This window comes from Phocoena sinus, chromosome 4 (assembly GCF_008692025.1).
Source record: "Phocoena sinus isolate mPhoSin1 chromosome 4, mPhoSin1.pri, whole genome shotgun sequence".
NCBI classification, from domain to species: Eukaryota; Metazoa; Chordata; class Mammalia; order Artiodactyla; family Phocoenidae; genus Phocoena; species Phocoena sinus.
The window spans coordinates 140430388-140449030 of record NC_045766.1 but is presented as its reverse complement, the minus strand read 5'-3'; the positions used below and the strand labels follow the sequence as shown (position 1 = coordinate 140449030).

The window sequence follows — 18643 nt, the reverse complement described above, 5'->3', positions numbered from 1 at the left end:
AGATACTACATATTCTTACCAGGGTCAATATCCTTCACAGGAGAGATGACAAGATGGAGAACCAGCCCCAAAGATCTCAGCCCACCCTTCTGAGGTGTTTTTTGATCACTGTGTTTATAAAGAAACAAAAAAGGCATGTTCCTATGGTATTACATTAAGGCGTGTTTCTACAGCATTATATATAATGTTTTATTGACGAAAGATCATGAGTGTCTTAGATGAAATATCAGATTTTAAATGGACAGAGATGGGAAATCACAGCGATCGTGCAGTGAAATAAGATAAACAGCTGGGTCAGCCAGCAGGTAGCTGATGGTGCTCAGAGCCACCACAGTCATTAAACCAGTGGCTTCTCAGTGACTTCAAAGGCACACCATGAAAGGCCCCTTCCAAATCAAAGGCCCTGAATCTGTCTGAAGAGCAGAAGAGTCTTTTCTGCCAGCATTTTGTGATAAGGACAGAATTGATTTAATTTCTTGCCACCAGTATTTTAAAATCATCTATATTTCTCCTGGTAACATTCCAAAAACTGAGTATTCAAAAAATCCACTAATTTAATCCCTAAAGGTGTAGAAACCAATTTCAGAAGAGAACTTCAGCTGCAGGGGTTTCAAAGAAAGCCCAAAAGTTGGTTAAAAAGAAAATGACAGGATCTTGCATGACAAACGCATTAACCTTTATTATTCCTCCTAATTCTTCCGCCCCCTGCTTTCACCTCTGAAAGACAAATAATTCCGCCTTAAATACTATATTCAGCTTCTAGCATTTTCATCCTGACCTTTATGGTAAAAAGATCCCTCATTCTTAGGGATTGGTGGTTTGCCTTATTGAAATTTGCTTTATACTTTATCCTATAGCCATATATTTTAAATTAGTATTTTCTACCCTTAAAAATCTCCTCTGTGCCCATCTTCTTTTCCAAGAAAAGAAAATTTTGGAAAATAAACACACAAGGAGGAAAGCAAAAGACTACCTATAATCTAACTATTCAGAGTTAATCTAGGTAATCTTCCTTGAAATATTGCAGAGTATTTGCTTCCCATTTCTTTCTGTGTGGACATACATAAATATAGCCTCCGTTTTATAAAAATGACATATACCACCCATACAATTTCACAACAGGTAAAGGTTGCAATTTAAAGAATAGTTGCTATGTAACGGCTTCTGTATGGGATCCTCTAATTTTATAGATGCGATGATGAGTCCTATGAGTTCATCGTGGGATGAGTTCATGTCCTATTAAATTCATTTACAGTAAATACCTCTAAATTTTCAAATCCACGTATCTCAAATATGCCAATAAAATCACTTTGCTTCATTTATTCAACTTAGCTCAACAAAGAGTCACGATGACACATGTGTTGCTGTCAATTCTCCTTGAAAATGAAAGGCATGGAAGGTTCCAAATGGTCTTTGAAATTGGGTGGAAGGCACCACCACATTTACAGTGTTATTTGTTGAATTGTGTGGCCCCAGAATTGGAGCCCTAACCCCCAGGACCTCAGAAAGTGGCCTGATTGGGAGATCGGGTCCTTACAGAGGTGATCAAGTTAAAGTGAGGTCATTAAGACAGGTCTTAATCCAATAGGCTGGTGTCCTTATAAAAAGGGGAAATTTGGACACAGACATGCATAGAGGGAGGACAGTATGACGAGACAAAGGGAGAAGATGTCATCTACAAGCCAAGGACAGAAACCCAGAGCAGATTCTCCTTCACAGTCCTCAGCAAAAACCAACCCTGCTGATACCTTGACCTCGGACTCGTGGCCTCCAGGACCAAGAGAAAATATACTTCTACGGTTTAAGGCAGCTGGTCTGTGGGGATTGTTACAGCAGTCCTGGCAAACGAATAAGCAGCACATCAAAGAACAGAGTCCTCCACTTGGGCTGAACTCTAGATGCACATAGAAGAAAGTTCTGCACTGGCCTTGCCCCGCGTGCCCTGGACCCTGGTCCCAGAGAGCACAGGGGCGTCCTCCTTCCGCATCACTTTGGGTGCCTGCTCTCCATGGGTGTGCCATTCTGTGGGAGGGGGCTGAATTCCCTCCTGAACCCCGAAGTGCATGGAGGCAGAATGCTGTCTCGGGCTCGAAAGAAGGTAAGTGTTCTCTTTAAACCACACGGCACGACCCGGAATCAGCCCAGAGCCAGGGCTTTCCCAGCTGCATCGCGGACGTCCTTGTCTGCAGCCACATGGATGCCGACAGTGATGCAGGGCAGAGCGACGGGCAGAGGGTCCCTGCTGGCTGGAAGCTCCTCGCTGGTTTCTGCGTGGTCACAGAAGCCTGGCCAGAGCCAGGCCCCACGAGTGGGATCAGGTAGCGATGCTGAGCGTCAGTTTAAGGGCCAGGACAGACACCCACATGGAGACTGTGCTGAGGCTGCTGTGCCGAAGCTGAGCACCCCCTACTTTACAGCATACCCTGTCTGCTCTGTGAGACCCTGGAGTGATTGACAAGGACCCGGATTGTCACCCCTCCCTGGTCATTTTTTTTTACATTTCTAATACATCAGCTCTCAACTGTAAAGCACCATTTGGAAATTGTTGCAATATACGATTTAAATTATTTTCAACTATGGGATCGTGCTATTCTCTAGACACTGTAAACACCTTGCATAACCAGTTGGGCTTACTTTTATTTAAGGTGTGATACTGCAGAACCTGGGTTCTGGGGCTGAGTAGAGCCAGGGGACTGACTCCAAAGGGAAACAAAAGAACTTCTGGGAGTCTGATAGTCTATATCGCAAGTGTAAGACTGTAAACATGTCAAAACTCATCCACCGTACAACTTTAAAAAGGGTAATTTTACTATATATAAAATATACCTTAATAAACCTGACTTTAAAGAAAAGAAAAGAAAGAGAGCCCTGGAATCAGGCTGTCCAGGCTCTCCAGCCCTGTCACTTAGCAGCTGTGCGACCCTGCTCACAACACTTAACTTCTCTGAGCCTCAGTTTCTGCTTCTATAAAATGGGCGTAACAATACACCGATCTCATCAGGTTGTGAGAATTCAATGAGATAAAAATAGTCACACTACCTAGATGTGGTCCTTAGAAAAAAGTCAGACTGACAAGTAATGGTAAAAGAGGCTTGGAAAGACAAATGCCTCCTTCTTTTCCATCGTATTCAACTTGCAGTAAGTTAAGGTAACGGAGGCATATGGGGCTCAGCAGTTTGAGGAAAGAGGAAACCCAGCTCTCAAATGTGGCTGAAGGACCCTGAACAAGTGATTTCATTCAGCTGCTTCTTCACCTGCTCAGTTTCTTCTTCATGGAGAATTAAAATAAATACGATTAAATTAAGCATGTATTTCACATGGCTGTGATGAGAATCCAAAGACAGGATACTGGTCTGCATGTTCATTTTTTTTCATAAACTATGCAGCCTCTGCCTGTTAGTTGTTGTTAGTTTCACTTGAAGTTCCCTGGGCCTCTGTTTCTGCTGTGGATGCATTTGTGTGTTTGGTATAAATCACTGATTTATTTTCTTTCTAGAAAGAGAAGATGCAGGAGGAGGGTAGACGATGACCAGAGAAGGAAGGTGGAAGGAAGCTGGAAGGACCTAGTGACCCCCTTACATCGTGTGTGCCTCTCACCCAATCGGCAGACTCTCCCCAAGTCTGAGCTTGAATAAAAGGACGTGGAGGTCAATATACAGCCACAGTCAACTCAACCTGCCTGGGCCATCTTTGGAAGCCCCAAGGATCTGTGAGATGCTAGAACAGGGCTCCAGGACCCTGCAGACAGCTCTCTCTCCGTAATTCACTCTGTCTGGGTGTCCCGATTTATTTTCACATGTTTAACTAGCTTCATAAACTCTTGCCTGGACACTCCTCCTAAGAAAAAGCCAAAGCTCGGTCCCTGTACGTTGACTTGTTGTGACGGAGTGCAGACGTTGACTCAGCCCTACTTGCTACTCCGTGGGCTTCTCCAAAAGGGGGCTGCTCCAGGCTTCAGAAGCTAGAGTCTTTCTTTTTTGGTAATAAAGAAGCAGCCAGGGATTTTTTCCCCACTCAAGTAAAACAAAAATAGCTTCAGAACATGGTAGAAGTCTGAGGTTTTATACTTTTGGAAGAGAGGGGAAGGCTTTGTCCTAAATCAGCTGTCACAGCTCAAGAAGTGAATTAGAAATTAGAAGACAGCAGAAAAGCTATACTATATAAAAAATAGATAAACAACAAGGACCTTCCGTAGAGCACAGGGAATTCTATATTTTGTAATAACCTATAAGGGAAAAGAATCTGAAAAAGAATATATATATATATATATATATATATATATGTAAAATGTCTGTATAAATGACTCACTTTGCTGTACACCTGAAACTAACACAACACTGTAAATCAACTATGCTTCAAAAATAAATAAATAAAATGAACAAAAGAAAAAAGCTACATGGGCCATTGAATCAGCTGCCCCCTGGGGAGGTGAAAATTCTAGCACTCTCTCCACTTAAAACAAAACATACACAGGCCCCACCCACCCAGAAGCACTGACCAGCTCAGTCTAATGTCTCTGCCTTCTTCACAAGCAATACTGCTCCAAATTTTATTTTCAAATCCCTCCGAAATCCAGAACAATTTAATTTGCTGGAAAACAAACCCAGCTGTAATTTAGTTGAAGGTTGCCTTCCAGGGACAGGGCTGTTAAAAATGAAGGAAGCTCATGCCACCAACCTGTCTCATACCCGCCCACCTGGTTCTTACTATGGTTAGAGCTTTGTACTTCCCAAGTCCAAAAATGTTCCCTTAATTGGACAAGCATAACACACCTGCCCTCTGTGTCCCCTGACATCACACACACAAGGAGAAAAGGGTGAGGACGGAAGGCTTAAGTGCAGGAAAAGTCTCATGACGAAACGGGCCCCTCAGAGCCAGCAACCTCACTCAGTAAAGACGTTTGAAATCCGACTCGGGGGAATTTTTCACACTGAGGTTATAGCTTAGCATTTATATGGTCTTTAAAAAATATATGCTTTCCAAGTGTTTTTGAATCCGTTTTATGGCTCCAACCTCATGACAGTCTCGCGGGGTCAGACAGCATCATCGATTCCTTGTTCAAGCATGTCCCTGGGTGGGCTTCCTCGAAGCTGGCATGAAAGCTCCATCTGATTTGTGGCTAAGACCCTCAAGCCGCCTTGCTTCCATGGTCAGGCATGGGCCATTCCGGAACCCTCCACTTGGAGAGGGGAAAACCATATATAAAAAGCTCCAGGCATGGCAAAGGGATAATGGAATTATGTTGCAGCACTCTGTCTCTCTCTGTTTTGGTTTTTTTAGGTTTTTTTTAACATTTTTATTGGAGTATAATTGCTTTACAATGGTGTGTTAGTTTCTGCTTTGTAACAAAGTGAATCAGCTATACGTATACATATATCCCCATATATCCTCCTTCCTGCATCTCCCTCCCACCCTCCCTATCCCAACCCTCTAGGTGGTCACAAAGCACCGAGCTGATCTCCCTGTGCTATGCGGCTGCTTCCCACTAGCTATCTATTTTACATTTGGTAGTATTTGTAAGTCCATGCCACTCTCTCACTTGGTCCCAGCTTACCCTTCCCCCTCCCCATGTCCTCGAGTCCATTCTCTACATCTGCATCTTTATCCTGTCCTGCCCCTAGGTTCTTCAGAACCATTTTTTTTTTAGATTCCATATATATATGTATTAGCATACAGTATTCATTTTTCTCTTTCTGACTTACTTCACTCTCTATGACAGACTCTAGGTCCATCCACCTCACTACAAATGACTCAGTTTCGTTTCTTTTTATGGCTGAGTAATATTCCATTGTATCTATGTGCCACATCTTCTTTATCCATTCATCTGTCGATGGGCACTTAGGTTGCTTCCATGTCCTGGCTATTGTAAATAGAGCTGCAATGAACATTGTGGTACATGACTCTTTTCGAATTATGGTTTTCTCAGGGTATATGCCCAGTAGTGGGATTGCTGGGTCGTATGGTAGTTTTATTTTTAGTTTTGTTTTTTTCACTAAAAGGCAATTGGCAGCCCCCATTTCTGCACCTCCCTTCCCCCACCTCACTGGGCCAGCCCTGTGGCCCTGTGACACTTGCAGCCTCCTACAAGGTCCCTCATTTAAAGGGCCCACACTTGGCATCGCGTTCTCGAAATTCTTCATCATGTTCAACATGGAGCACCACATTTCTATTTTTCACTGTCCCCCCCAAATCGTGTCACTGGTCTTCTCCCCACCACCCAGTGGCAGGCTCACTTAGACTGCCCAGCTCTGAGCTCCTGTCACCTGGAAAGAGGTTTATGGCAGAGGTGGACTGGAGCAAAAGATGACAGAGCTGTGGCTTGTTTTTAAGTGGCCTCGTTTCTGATGGGAATCTGCTCTACTCTTCAGCCCCTGTCCTGCTTCCTTGTTGCAATACTGAAGGGACACAGGAGCAGGGCAAGGTCCCCTGAGGCCCCTGCTTGTAACCCTACAGTTATATTACACGGCATATATATTTGTGTCAGGTGAGAATTCCAAATCCTCATCCAATATTCAACTGTGGGGAAGCTCTTGCATGCATTTCAGTCAAATCCGGCTCTCAGCAAGAACTCAGCATAAAAAGGGTGATGTGGAAATTCACAAAACAGTGCCCCACAAAGGAACTGAATCTGCTCTGAAGTTGGGAAAGACAAAATCTAGATGAAAAATAACAGTGAACTTGCAAGAGGTATTTGGTGGAAGTACAGATTGACAAATGGCTACATCTATTTTAAGAAGACATCAAGAGGAAGTAAAATGGCCCACATTTTGGAGGTAGAGAACATTGCCAGAAATAATATTTGCGATGTGACACTGTATTATCTCGGTATTTTGAACAGGACTTATGCATATGTGAGAACTGAGCTATAAATACAGGATGAGCCTATGCCCTGAACGAACTCCAAAGACAAGAAAATAATAAAATGAGTAATAAGCCCCCCGGGGCTCTGAGACACAAAGCGTGCAGTGATATTCTGCCATGGTCAAATGTTAATACCCTCACAGAAGATAGATTACAGGCATATCTAAATTCACTTAGGCATTTCTCACAATTAGAATATGGAACTTTTAAAATAACACAATATGCACAATTCCCAAAATCGTATTGACTGTCCTCATGTAATCTGCTTCCAAAGTACTGAACAGATTTATTTTCACTTAACACTTTTAAAGAAAGATATGACAAGTCAGTAGAACCCAACTATTCATTAATAAGGATGAAGAAAATGTCCAGCATGTTTAAAGCAATTTACATCACTAAACAGGAGTTAGAAATCAACTACAGTCAGCCCTCCGTATCCGACAGTTCTGAATCTGAGATTCAACCAACCGCAGATTTAAAATATTTTTTTAAAATTCCAGAAAGTTCCAAACAGCAAAACTTGAATTTGCTGCATGCTAGCAACTATTAGCACTTACACTGTATTTGCAACTATTGATATAATTTACATTGTATTAGGCATTATAAGTAATCTGGAGATGATTTAAAGTATATGGCAGGATGTGTGTAGGTTATATGCAAATATTATGCCATTTTATATAAGGGACTTGAGCATCTTTGGATTGGTATCCATCCGTGGGCAGGGTGGTCCTGGAACCAACCAATCCCCCTAGGATACCAAGGGATAACTGAATAGTATCCTAATAGATGTGTATCCATTCATTGGACCTGAAGATTGCTAAATTCGCATGAGGTTCTAACATATATGACTTTGAAGATTAACCATTAGTTATGGTGGTTATTCTTCAACCAACATGTACTGAGCCCCTACTTTTGTAAGCATTGACTCTCTGGGAAGGTTTTGCTGGTCACATCCTTCTTCCCCTTTCCAGGTCTGCACAGTGATGTTAACCAACGCTTCCCTGGCACTTGGTCTATACAATGAGTAGCCCCGTACCCTGTATGGACCCTGTCGTCCAGTTAATTTTATGTGAACTCTGTCTCCCCCAGTAGCCTATAAGCTCTTTGAGGGGAGGGGTCCATTCACCCAGCACAATGTCCAACATATGATGGATTCTCCATCAATGTGGGTTGAATGGTATGTGCTGAGGCGATGAAAGGGTGTAGAAGACACAGTCTCTGTCTTTTAAATATTCATAATCTAGAAGGCAAACAGAAATTTGAGAGGGTAAGTAAATACCAATAACAGGCATATCTCGTTTTACTGCACTTTGCAAATATTGCATTTTTTACAAATTGAAGGTTTGTGGCAACAGTGTGTCAAGCAAGTCTACTGCCGCCATTTTTCCAAAAGCATTTACTCACTTTGTGTCTCCGTGTCACATTCTGGTAATTCTCACAATGTTTCAAACCTTTTCGTTATTATATTTGTTATGGTGATCTCTGATCAGTCATCTTTGATGTGACTGTGCAAAATGAGTATGACTCGCCGAAGGCTCAGATGATAGCATCTTTTCAGCGATACAGCATTTTTAATTAAGGTAGGTACTTTTTCTTAGACATAATGCTATTGCACACTTAATAATAGACTGCAGTGCGGTGTAAATGTAAATTTTGTACGCACTGGGAAACAAAAACATTTGCGTGAGTCCCTTTATTGAGATATTCACTTTATTTCAGTTCCATTGGTCTGGAGCTGAACCCAAAATATCTCCAAGGTCTGCCTGTACGTGCAATGGTTTTGCCATAGAAAAGGACTCTGTTGCCCGAGCAAACATTTTCTAAGAGTTTGATTTTGGGGGTTTAGAATGGTCTTGCACTTTCAAACAGAGCCAAGGAGGGTAAGGCAAGGAATGAAGACCACTGGTGTAAACTCAAAGTCAAGGAAACTCTGCTGGACCATGCAGAAGGAAACTTTGTGAACAGAGATCTTTACGAGATATTGTACAAGAGTAGCAATACTGACATTTACCAACTTCATGTGTGATTGGGGTGGGAGGGTGAGGGGGTCGGCTTGGATACGTGAATCTCTAGAAACAAAGTGGAAGCCCTGGTGAAGGAAAGAATAACTTTGTCAAGATTTCTGTGGTTGTTCTTTTTTTACTCGGAAAAAAATAATCCAGGGCAATATTAGTTTTAATATGTTTCATGTCCAAGTCCTAAATGGAATTGGGACAGGTATAAAAGAAATTGGGCTGTATCCAGGATATGTCAGAAAATGAGAAATTTAATAGGATAGGAAATGTGTAAGTGAAACCTAGCCTGACTTTTGCTCAAGAATCTCTGTGATTTTGAACAGGATTAGCCTTGGGGCACTCAGTTCCCTATTTTAAATGACTACCTGGAATGAAATGACAATAGGGCCTCCTTTAATTCTAAGCAGGACGGTAGAAACAATCTTCTTTCTCTGGGTCAATGGTCTTTAAGCAGGCCAGCTGCGCCTCAGGAAGGGGCAGGGCCACCACATTCAGCTGCACAGGTTGTGCACTGCACAACTCCAGAGGGCACCACTGACACAGACTGCAGTATGGATGGCACCTCAGGGATTGCAAGGTGCTCAACTCTTACAACTATGCATGGAAAAGAGAATTTTAGAATGTCTATTTATATCAGTTTAGGATCTAAGATCAGTAAGAAAGAAATTAGATGTTACCAGTAGCTATTATCTGGATTGATATCAACATCATCATCTGGTGGGTGGGAGACAGTGGAAATCCCATGACTGAGGATTGTCCAGAACACCCTCCCTCTTTTTCCCTTTTTTTAAAATTGAAGTATAGTGATTTACAGTATTGTGTTAGTTTCAGGTGTACAGCAAAATGATTCAGTTTTATATATACATATTATATATAATATATATATATACTATTTCAGATTCTTTTCCATTATAGGTTTTTACAAGATACTGAATATAGTTCCCCGTGCTATACAGTTGGACCTTGTTGCTTATCTCTTTTATATACAGTGGTATGTATCCATTAATCCTCCCCCCACCACTTTCCCCTTTGGTAACCATGACTTTGATTTCTATGACTCCCTCACTCTTAAGTTGCTCTTGGAGGATCACCACATGCGGCACTGCAGTGCCTTGTGCTCCAGTAAGAGGATTTATATTTATACACCTACATTTAACCAACCTAATCGCACCACAGTAGGTAAGTGGCTTTAAAAAATTCCTGCCTAGTCACATGCTACAACATGGATGAACCTTGAGGACGTGAAGCAAAGTAATACAAGCCCGTTTAAAAAAAAATGACAAATATTGTATAATTCCACTTATATGAGGTACTTAAAGTAGTCAAATTCATAGAGACAGAAAATAGAAAGGTGGTTAACAGAGGATAGAGGAAGGAGAACAGGGAGTTGTTTAATGGGTAGAATTTCAGTTTTACAAGAGGAAAAATTCTGGAGATCTGTTTCACAACAAAGTAAATAAACCATACGATTGAATTACACACTTAAAAATGAGAAAGATGGTAAATTTTCTGTTTTTTACAGGAATAAAAAAATTCCTGCATAAAATTTTCACAGATATTAATACTTCCAGCAAAAGCAACAGGGAAACAATGGAAATGCTACCTAACACTTCTCCTATTAGAATATCTTCACAAGTGCCAATACAAGCTTAAAAATCACAGTCAACAAATTCAGCTCAAAAAGAAGCACAGGGCTTTCCTTGTGGCACAGTGGTTAAGAATCCGCCTGCCAATGCAGGGGACAAGGGTTTGAGCCCTGGTCCAGGAAGATCCCATATGCCGCAGAGCAAGTAAGCCTGTGCGCCACAACTACTGAGCCTGTGCTCTAGAGCCCATGAGCCACATCTACTAGAGCATGTGCTCTGCAACAAGAGAAGCCACCGCAATGAGAAGTCCGTGCACCACAACGAAGAGTAGGCCCTGCTCGTCGCAACTAGAGAAAGACCGCGCACAGCAACAAAGACCCAAAGCAGCCAAAAATAAACAAAATAAAATAAATAAATAAATAAATAATTTTTTTTTAAAAAAAAGAAGTGCAGTTACCAAGACTATTAGTTACCAAGACTATTTGAACTATAGATTTCCACGTTTTCCATCAACAATTATCTCTCACAAGTATAAAAGCCATCACAATTAGCAAGATATCTCAAGTATAGCTTATTTCATCATTCTCTCATTCTTTTCAATGCTTACTTTTGGTATGTTTCATAACCGCACTTAAGAAATGAGCACATTAGCATGAATAAATAATTTTAAAATAAGTAAATAAAAAATTATTGTGCATGCATGCTCCAATTTTTTCCCTGAGGGGGTACACTATCAAAGGCTTTGAAGATCACTCTTCTTGAGAACTGATACCCACGGTCACTGTGTACACCGTTCCATTGCTCTGTCACGGACCTGCAGGACGACTGAGGAAATGGTTCCCCAAAAGCTGATAAGCTTTGAATGTTAGTTTTTAAGTACTTGTGGATGTTTATTATTGGAATTACCACAGCTAATGGTGAAAAAGTCAAAGAAAGGAAGGGGCAGGATAGCAATGGTTTCACTAGGGAGAGACCAGAATCATTTCAAACCACCTTGAATTGTTTCAGGGATGTGTTCCTACAGCATAATAGTTTGAAGTTTTGCTTGTTGCATCTCCATCTACAGCTCTTTGAGACTCATGAAGAGAGAGGACCTTTATAGAGGGTTCAACACACTCTGCCAACTTGAACGTGGGCAGGTTTGTGTCAACACCTGTGCCTACCGATGACCTCTCAACCCTCCCAGATGAGGAGACCATCACTGTGGATGCTCTCAGGCTCAGAATCTGACCACTTCACGGCCTCAGGGATTCTTCTGCACATCAAACAAGCATGCGGAAATGTGGAAAAGAAAAGCCTAGGTACAATTAGCCATTTTGCCAGGCTCAAGAAAATAAAGTGATATTTTTCTAACAACCCCTAAGGAAACAGTGGATAATACTTAATAAGGAAATTATATATATAAGAATCTTAGGGCTTCCCTGGTGGCACAGTGGTTGAGAGTCCGCCTGCCGATGCAGGGGACATGGGTTCATGCCCCGGTCCGGGAGGATCCCACATGCCGCAGAGCAGCTGGGCCCGTGAGCCATGGCCGCTGAGCCTGCGCGTCCGGAGACTGTGCTCCGCAACAGGAGAGGCCACAACAGTGAGAGGCCCGCGTACCAGAAAAAAAAAAAAAAAAGGAATCTTAATCTTTAAAACAAGTGTAATTTCTTAATTAGTTTTTACATATTGGAATTTAACCACATGACTGACAGAAAAGTGTATTGGCTAAAAAACAAATTTCAAAAAGATCTTGGGAAGAAGAAAGAACGTATTTCCTTGCTATATTTTTACTCTCTTGTTTGGTTAAGACAAATGTTAATGAGTATTATCAATCTCTGGGGTCCTCTTCTCAGGCATCGTATAAAATTAAAATAACTAGTCACTTTGTTAGAACCTTGGCCACGATACAGGTGCAGTGTTATGGGGACAGATGACCATTTCTTTCACCGTGCCACTCCACAACAGTTTCGGATTGTAATAGCCAGCAAAGCGTAATCTCACGTCAATCCAGAAAGAAACTCAGTTATCAAATCGCCATAAACAAGTATTTGAAAACTAACATTCGAAAGACATTCCAGGCCATTTGGTGAAGGATTGCAATATGGATGACTTGAGATATTTCAGTCTTAGGAAATCCACCAGTGTCCTCAAACTGGAGGCTGAAACCTCCCAGAGCAAAGGACCCCCTGTTCTTCCTTATGGCTCCATCATGATATGAAAATTGCCCTATTTGAGTGGGGCAGCTCACACTTTTGGGCTTCTTCCCTTTAGATGTCCTGCAGGGGCGTTTTCAATGTGTGGATGATTACCTTCTTGCTTTATGATTCTAATTTGTCTTCCTTTAATTTAAAAAGTGGCAGATTAAGAGTAAAATATAAAATAATGGCATTTAGTGGGTGCTTGATTTTTCCACTGGCAATGTTATAAATATGGCCAAGTGTTTCCCTTTCAGATATGGAACAAGAAGTCATTTAGTGAGTTTTTGAAGCATAAATTTAGGGCTATTTGCAAGGCACAAACAATATTCAAGCAGATTGATGCCTGGAATGTGTAACTTATACTGAATGGTTCATGTAAAACAGCCCAGAAATGGATGTTGGATTGATGGGTTTGGGCCGTTGCCAGATGTGGCAAGCTTGCTTGGCTTATGACACAAGACAATGAGCTATAGGACATTCTCCTATCTGTACCCAAAGGGCACCTGTACCAAATCGAATGGAAAATGTTTCCCCATTCCTTATTTATACCTCACTTCATTCCAAAGACTGGAAGAATGGTAAGTAGTTTGTGCCTGGGGACAATAAAAAAAAGGGAGACAGACCCCACGAGACTGCACAGCATCCTGGATGCACAATTCAATGTCCTACTTCCCAGGAGGACAAATACGAATTGATGTCTTTTAGCATATGAATTGTCCTGTATTCCTATTTCAAATATAAATGAATTTGAAATATTTAAATATGCACCTATAATTAAAATATTTGTTTTAATTAGTACTAACATTGGTGCTTCATTTTTAAGCATTAATTAAAATATTTAAATACGCAACTTGCCTCCTGTATGCTAGATATATTGCGCCTGCAACAATACCCCAGAATTCACAGTTTGGCTGATGACGATTGGGCATATGGAGCTAACTTACTAAAGATCAGTTTGGACTATTTCTTATTCGCCTCTAATACCAGTCAAATTGGTTTTCTATTTCAATACATCAGCCATTTTTCAAGGTAGTCACGGGTTCTACCCCTCAGGTTACCACCCCTTTTTGTTTGAATTTCACAGAACTTGTCTGAATCAAAATAATCTCAATGAAGAATAACCCCAAACTGAAGGATATTAGAATTCTCCATCCCTCCCACAGCTCCCTATTTTCCTTGACATTTTCCCAAATGTCAAGAGTTCTTTCTATTGAGATTCTTCTAAGTTTTTCTCATTTTCTTTGCCTGCTGTGAAGATATTTATTTTGCATGTATAACAATGCACCCATTTCCAATTTAAAAGGATTTAAATGGCAAACACAGGTTTCAAACCCATAAACAACAAAAGAGAGAACTTTTTTCTCTCCAAACTCACCTGGACCACAAATCTCAACATTTAGAGAAGAGGGTGCTGGTCTGTTGGTCACAGTAACTGATAAATCCACAACCTGAAATCTACTGATTCATCCAGTAGATTAATCTACTGAACATTACAAAGTGCCAAACCAGGAGCCAGGTCTGTGGATGACTCAGGAAGTTCAAAGTCTAGGTAGGATAATTCTAATAAATAAAATGCAACACATAATACTTGCTATGGTCTGGATGTTTGTGTCCCCCCAAATTCACATGCTGAAATCCTAACACCCAAAGGTGATGGCATTAGGAGGTGGGGCCTTTGGGAGGTGATTAAGTCATAAGGGTGGAGCCCTCATGGGTGGGATTAGTGCCTTTATAAAAGAGACCCCAGAAGGCTCCTTCACCCCTTCCACCAGGTGAGGATACAGTGGGGAGTCTGCAACCCGGAAGAGATCCTTCACCCAAGGATGCTGACACCCTTGTCTCAGACGGCCAGCCTCCAGAACCGTGAGCAATAAATTTCTATTGTTTATAAGCCACTCAGTCTGTGGTACTTTGTTATAGCAGCCCAGACAAATCAAGATAATACTTTAACAGCATGATCTTTACTGCTGTGTTTTATAAAAATATCAGTCAAATATAATATATACCTGTGCATATGCATCCCCTAAAATCTTTCTTTTCCCCCACTATGAAGCCCTTTCTGGGAAGTCATTCTAAATTAATGGGAAGCCCCAGGCTTGGGTTCATGATATCATTCAGGTGTTCAAATAGTCCAGTGTGCCCAGTGGACCAAGAACAGAAAGACCCCAAACAAATTGTGAATTCTTTCCACCTATGACAACACCTCTGATAAAGCACTGAGAGCAGAAATTAGAATTTTAAAAAATAATGCAGAGAACGTGTTCATCATAAATTCAAGGCACTTTCCATTACAAAAGCTCATGTTTCCTCTTCATCTTGATCACACTATTCCACTAAACCCTTAATAAAATCAATTGTGAGTCATTTATTCAATTTTTCTCTCTAAAAAAAAAATACGTCTTGCATTCTGTCACTCTTAGAATTCAAAAGAGAAAAACGGTGAGACTTAATCCCACAGCATTCGTTAATGAAATGCAGGATTGGGGAAATCAATCTTATAATAATCCATTACCATCACCAGCCCAGCAAACACAGTTTCTTGCTTCACTGTGGCCTCTTCCCACTTAGGAAATGTTGAAACTCGAACCCAAGTTGCAATTGATGTCTTTCTAGACCTATTGTTCCCAATTAGAGTAGAGAGAGCATCTATCAATGTGTGATCCAGCAAAACCATATGGATTTTGCTGGAGCTTCCTATATCTCCTCTCAGGTATATCCCCAAATGAGGTTAAAATTACACAAGAAATTGCATTTTCATTTGACCTTCTCTTGCTAAGCCTTTGGGGCCAGTTGCAAAATCTACATTGTGCAGAGTTACCCTCAGAATCCGTGCTTAACTGGTCTAAATTATACTGTTCCTTGCAAACCTATTACTCACCAGTCAGCATCTGTTTCAGTTCACTGTTACATCATAGGAAGCACACAACCATACTAATTTTCATTTTAGGCCTGTTTCATCTTACTATTTCTCTCACCAAAGGGTTACCCTGAGAGCCAAGTAGGTGAGCCCTAAACCAGTGTCATATGTGATTTTTAAACCGATGGCTACTTCCGGAAAAAAAATCAAGCCTTTTCCATCCCCCGCCCCCCAATATAAGTGGGCATAGCTCTCCCTTGCAATCTCTGTCCAGAGCAACACCGTTCACTGCTTTCTTCTTGCTTTAGAGATTTAATGTATCAGGCAAGTAGCTTCTGATTCTGTGCTAAGGATACACAGGTGGGTCTAAAGATTTGACCCACAAAATTCCTCGGTGTGTTCAAACCATGCCTTGACAAGTGTGGTCCTTTTGTCGTGGCCAATGTCTGGATGCGAGAAAGGCCCAGAAACCTGGCACCAAATTGCAACATCCCATCCAAGCCGATGCAAGAAAACAGACTGTGAACAGCAACAGGGAAGCGTCAGGAGAGCACTTTCCCAAAGGAGTCTCAAGTCTAATTCACAGCTGTCAACGGATGCATTATGCAACCGGGAACTCCCCCATCCTCTCACAAACAGGGCGATGGTGTGTGTCATTTTTTAAATCAACTCTCCAAATGTGTGCCTTTATGCATTAAAATCTTGATCCTGGCTCTCCTAAATAAGTTCTTTTAAAAAGCAACTTAAAAACAGACACCTGAATGAGAAGATGGAACTGATTTTCATTGTTGGTGGAACTTTTTTTCAAATGGTATTATTAGGTCACTAAAAAAAAGGAGCCTTTCTCTTTCTTGGGCAGGGAAGAGACGAGAATACATTTTGTAAACTTCAACCTTGGTGTTTTGGATTTTTGATCCAGTGAACGTACTGAAGCTTGTATCCTGATCCCGGCTAAATTGTCTTCCAGCTCATCTCGTAGATTGTTCCAGGAGCATCTGACACACTTTAATACTGAAATGCCAATTAGACACCCCTGCAAACCACCTCCACTCTCTCACGTTACCCTAAATTTGTACTTTACTTTCCTTGCTATACTTGAGCTGCTCTTTTCAATCACATGCCATTTACCCCTAAAAAGCGTTGTCAAAGGGGAAAAAGATGTGTTGTCGTAAAGTCACCCAGTTTAAAGCCAGCTCCAGACTCAGTCCCCCCCACCAAAGGTTGCAAGAACTCAAAGACAGAGCTCACCCCAGGGAGCATGTGACCCTTTCGGGACCTCTCCTCCCAGCCCAGCTGTGAGCTAGGGAATTTCTGCAGCCGGCACTATACCCTGACAGCTGGAGCAGCAACTCTGTGCCCATCAGACTCAAATAAATCCTGAGGTCAGGGGAAAGTCTGACAAAATCCATTGCTTTGGCCCTCTGGGGTAATTAGTTACACAGGTAAGTAAATGGTCATCTGAAATCCTTCCCTGCCTGAGAATTATTAAAATTAGAAGCCACATGGAAATCATCCAACTAAAGAAAAGCTTAGGGGTGAGGGGGGAGAGATCGCATCCTCTACCCAGAAAGGAGCTTCTGTTCAACTTTATTAAATGTTTTAAGCAGATTTAAGTCAAGGGACAAATTCCCGCCCTCCGAGGGGCACGTTCCCAGAACGTTGCCGATGAGCCGCAGACCTGGTCACCGGGGCTGCACGTGACGTGGGGGGGTGGGGGGGGGATGGGTGAAGAGGAGGGAGAAAGGCGGAGAGAGCTGGAAGGGAAGCAAAGGGGGGCAAAGGTGTGAGATGTTCATGTTGTGGGATTTTATCAACATTTAAGGAAGAAGGCAGAGAGAGTTCTTGGAAGAGCCCGCAAAGGCCTCTGACGGAATGCTGGGGGGCGGGGCCGCGGCTGCAGAGCTGCCCTAATTACATGTTCAGCAGAAACGAGGTTGTGAACCTCATGATGGGTGAGCTCTGGGAAGTTTGCTGTCTCCCTGGGGACCCACAGTTAAGTGACACTGCCAAGCTGAGGCATTCTCGAAAGCTCATGAGTGTGGCGTGGGACAAGGAGCTTCTGCTGAAGATGGGTGACAGCCAGAGGGGAGAGCCAACGGGGGGATCCCCACTCCCGAAGAGTCCCCTTTAGCTAACTTGATTGAAGACAGGGAGCCCCCTGGGCTACACAGTCTTCTAAGCCCTTCTTCTATCTGAAACTATTAAGTTGTATAAAAAAAAAACCCACCCCACACGGCCATCCCTTCTACTTGCAAGTATGGTGAGCTGATGCAAACAGAGAATATACTGAAATCTCTACAGTCTACAGAAAGCCCCTCACCTGAGCATTCAGGAAAAGAAGGCCTGGCTCTCATTGCCCTGTCTGTTTCAGAGCCCCAGCTTCCTGGCCTCAGCTCCCCACTCTCCACCTCTTTCACTTTCTCTGGCATGCATTGTTCATACGGATCAGAAAATTCCATACGCAATTTGGACATCAAGACCCACCCAAGTTCTGGCTCTGCCCTTCACTAGCTGGTGGCTTTGAGCCAGCTGACCTTGAACTTCTCTGAACCTCAGTTTCCTCATCCGTCAATTGGGAATCATAATAGCACCTACTTCACAGGCTTGTGGGGAAGTTCAAATAAGGTTACTGGATGCCCTGCTTGGTACTGGGGACACTGGGCAAACAGGAGCTGCTGTGGTGGAAGGTTTGCTGCTGCTGGAAGGTTTCTGCCTCCCCATCCTCCATCCACGCTCGCACTCTTTCTTGCCCGATCCCTTAGCTCCAACCCAAACCCTGTTCCTAAATTTTATAACGCTTTGCCTGCTCCGTCTTCCTGTCATGTTTATATCAAAAGTCACCCATCAGAGAGATGAAAGCAGGGAAGAGGCATTTTATTTCTAAAGTTGTTAATTTTACTGTAGATTTCAAAAAAAAAAAGATCACCCGTCTGTCAAAAAAAAAAAAAAAAAAGGCAAAATAAAAGATTTTTTAAAATAATGATTTAAGTGCCAGCCAAAAGGATATGAAAGTGGATTTGTCTCAGCTACCAAGTGGAATTAGCGGGTGTTGGTGTACAACCCCAAAACTGCCTTTTCGGAAAGAAAGACAGAGAATAGGGTCTTTTAAAAAATACAGTGAGCTATCAGTTTGCCCCAACA

At 42.1% G+C, this 18643-nt stretch overlaps 1 protein-coding gene across 1 annotated transcript in view; it reads right to left on the bottom strand.

Moving 5' to 3' along the window:
• The window catches only part of PCP4 (Purkinje cell protein 4), a 54019-nt gene that overhangs the window by 34691 nt on the left and 685 nt on the right, over positions 1-18643 (bottom strand). The window lies entirely within an intron of this gene.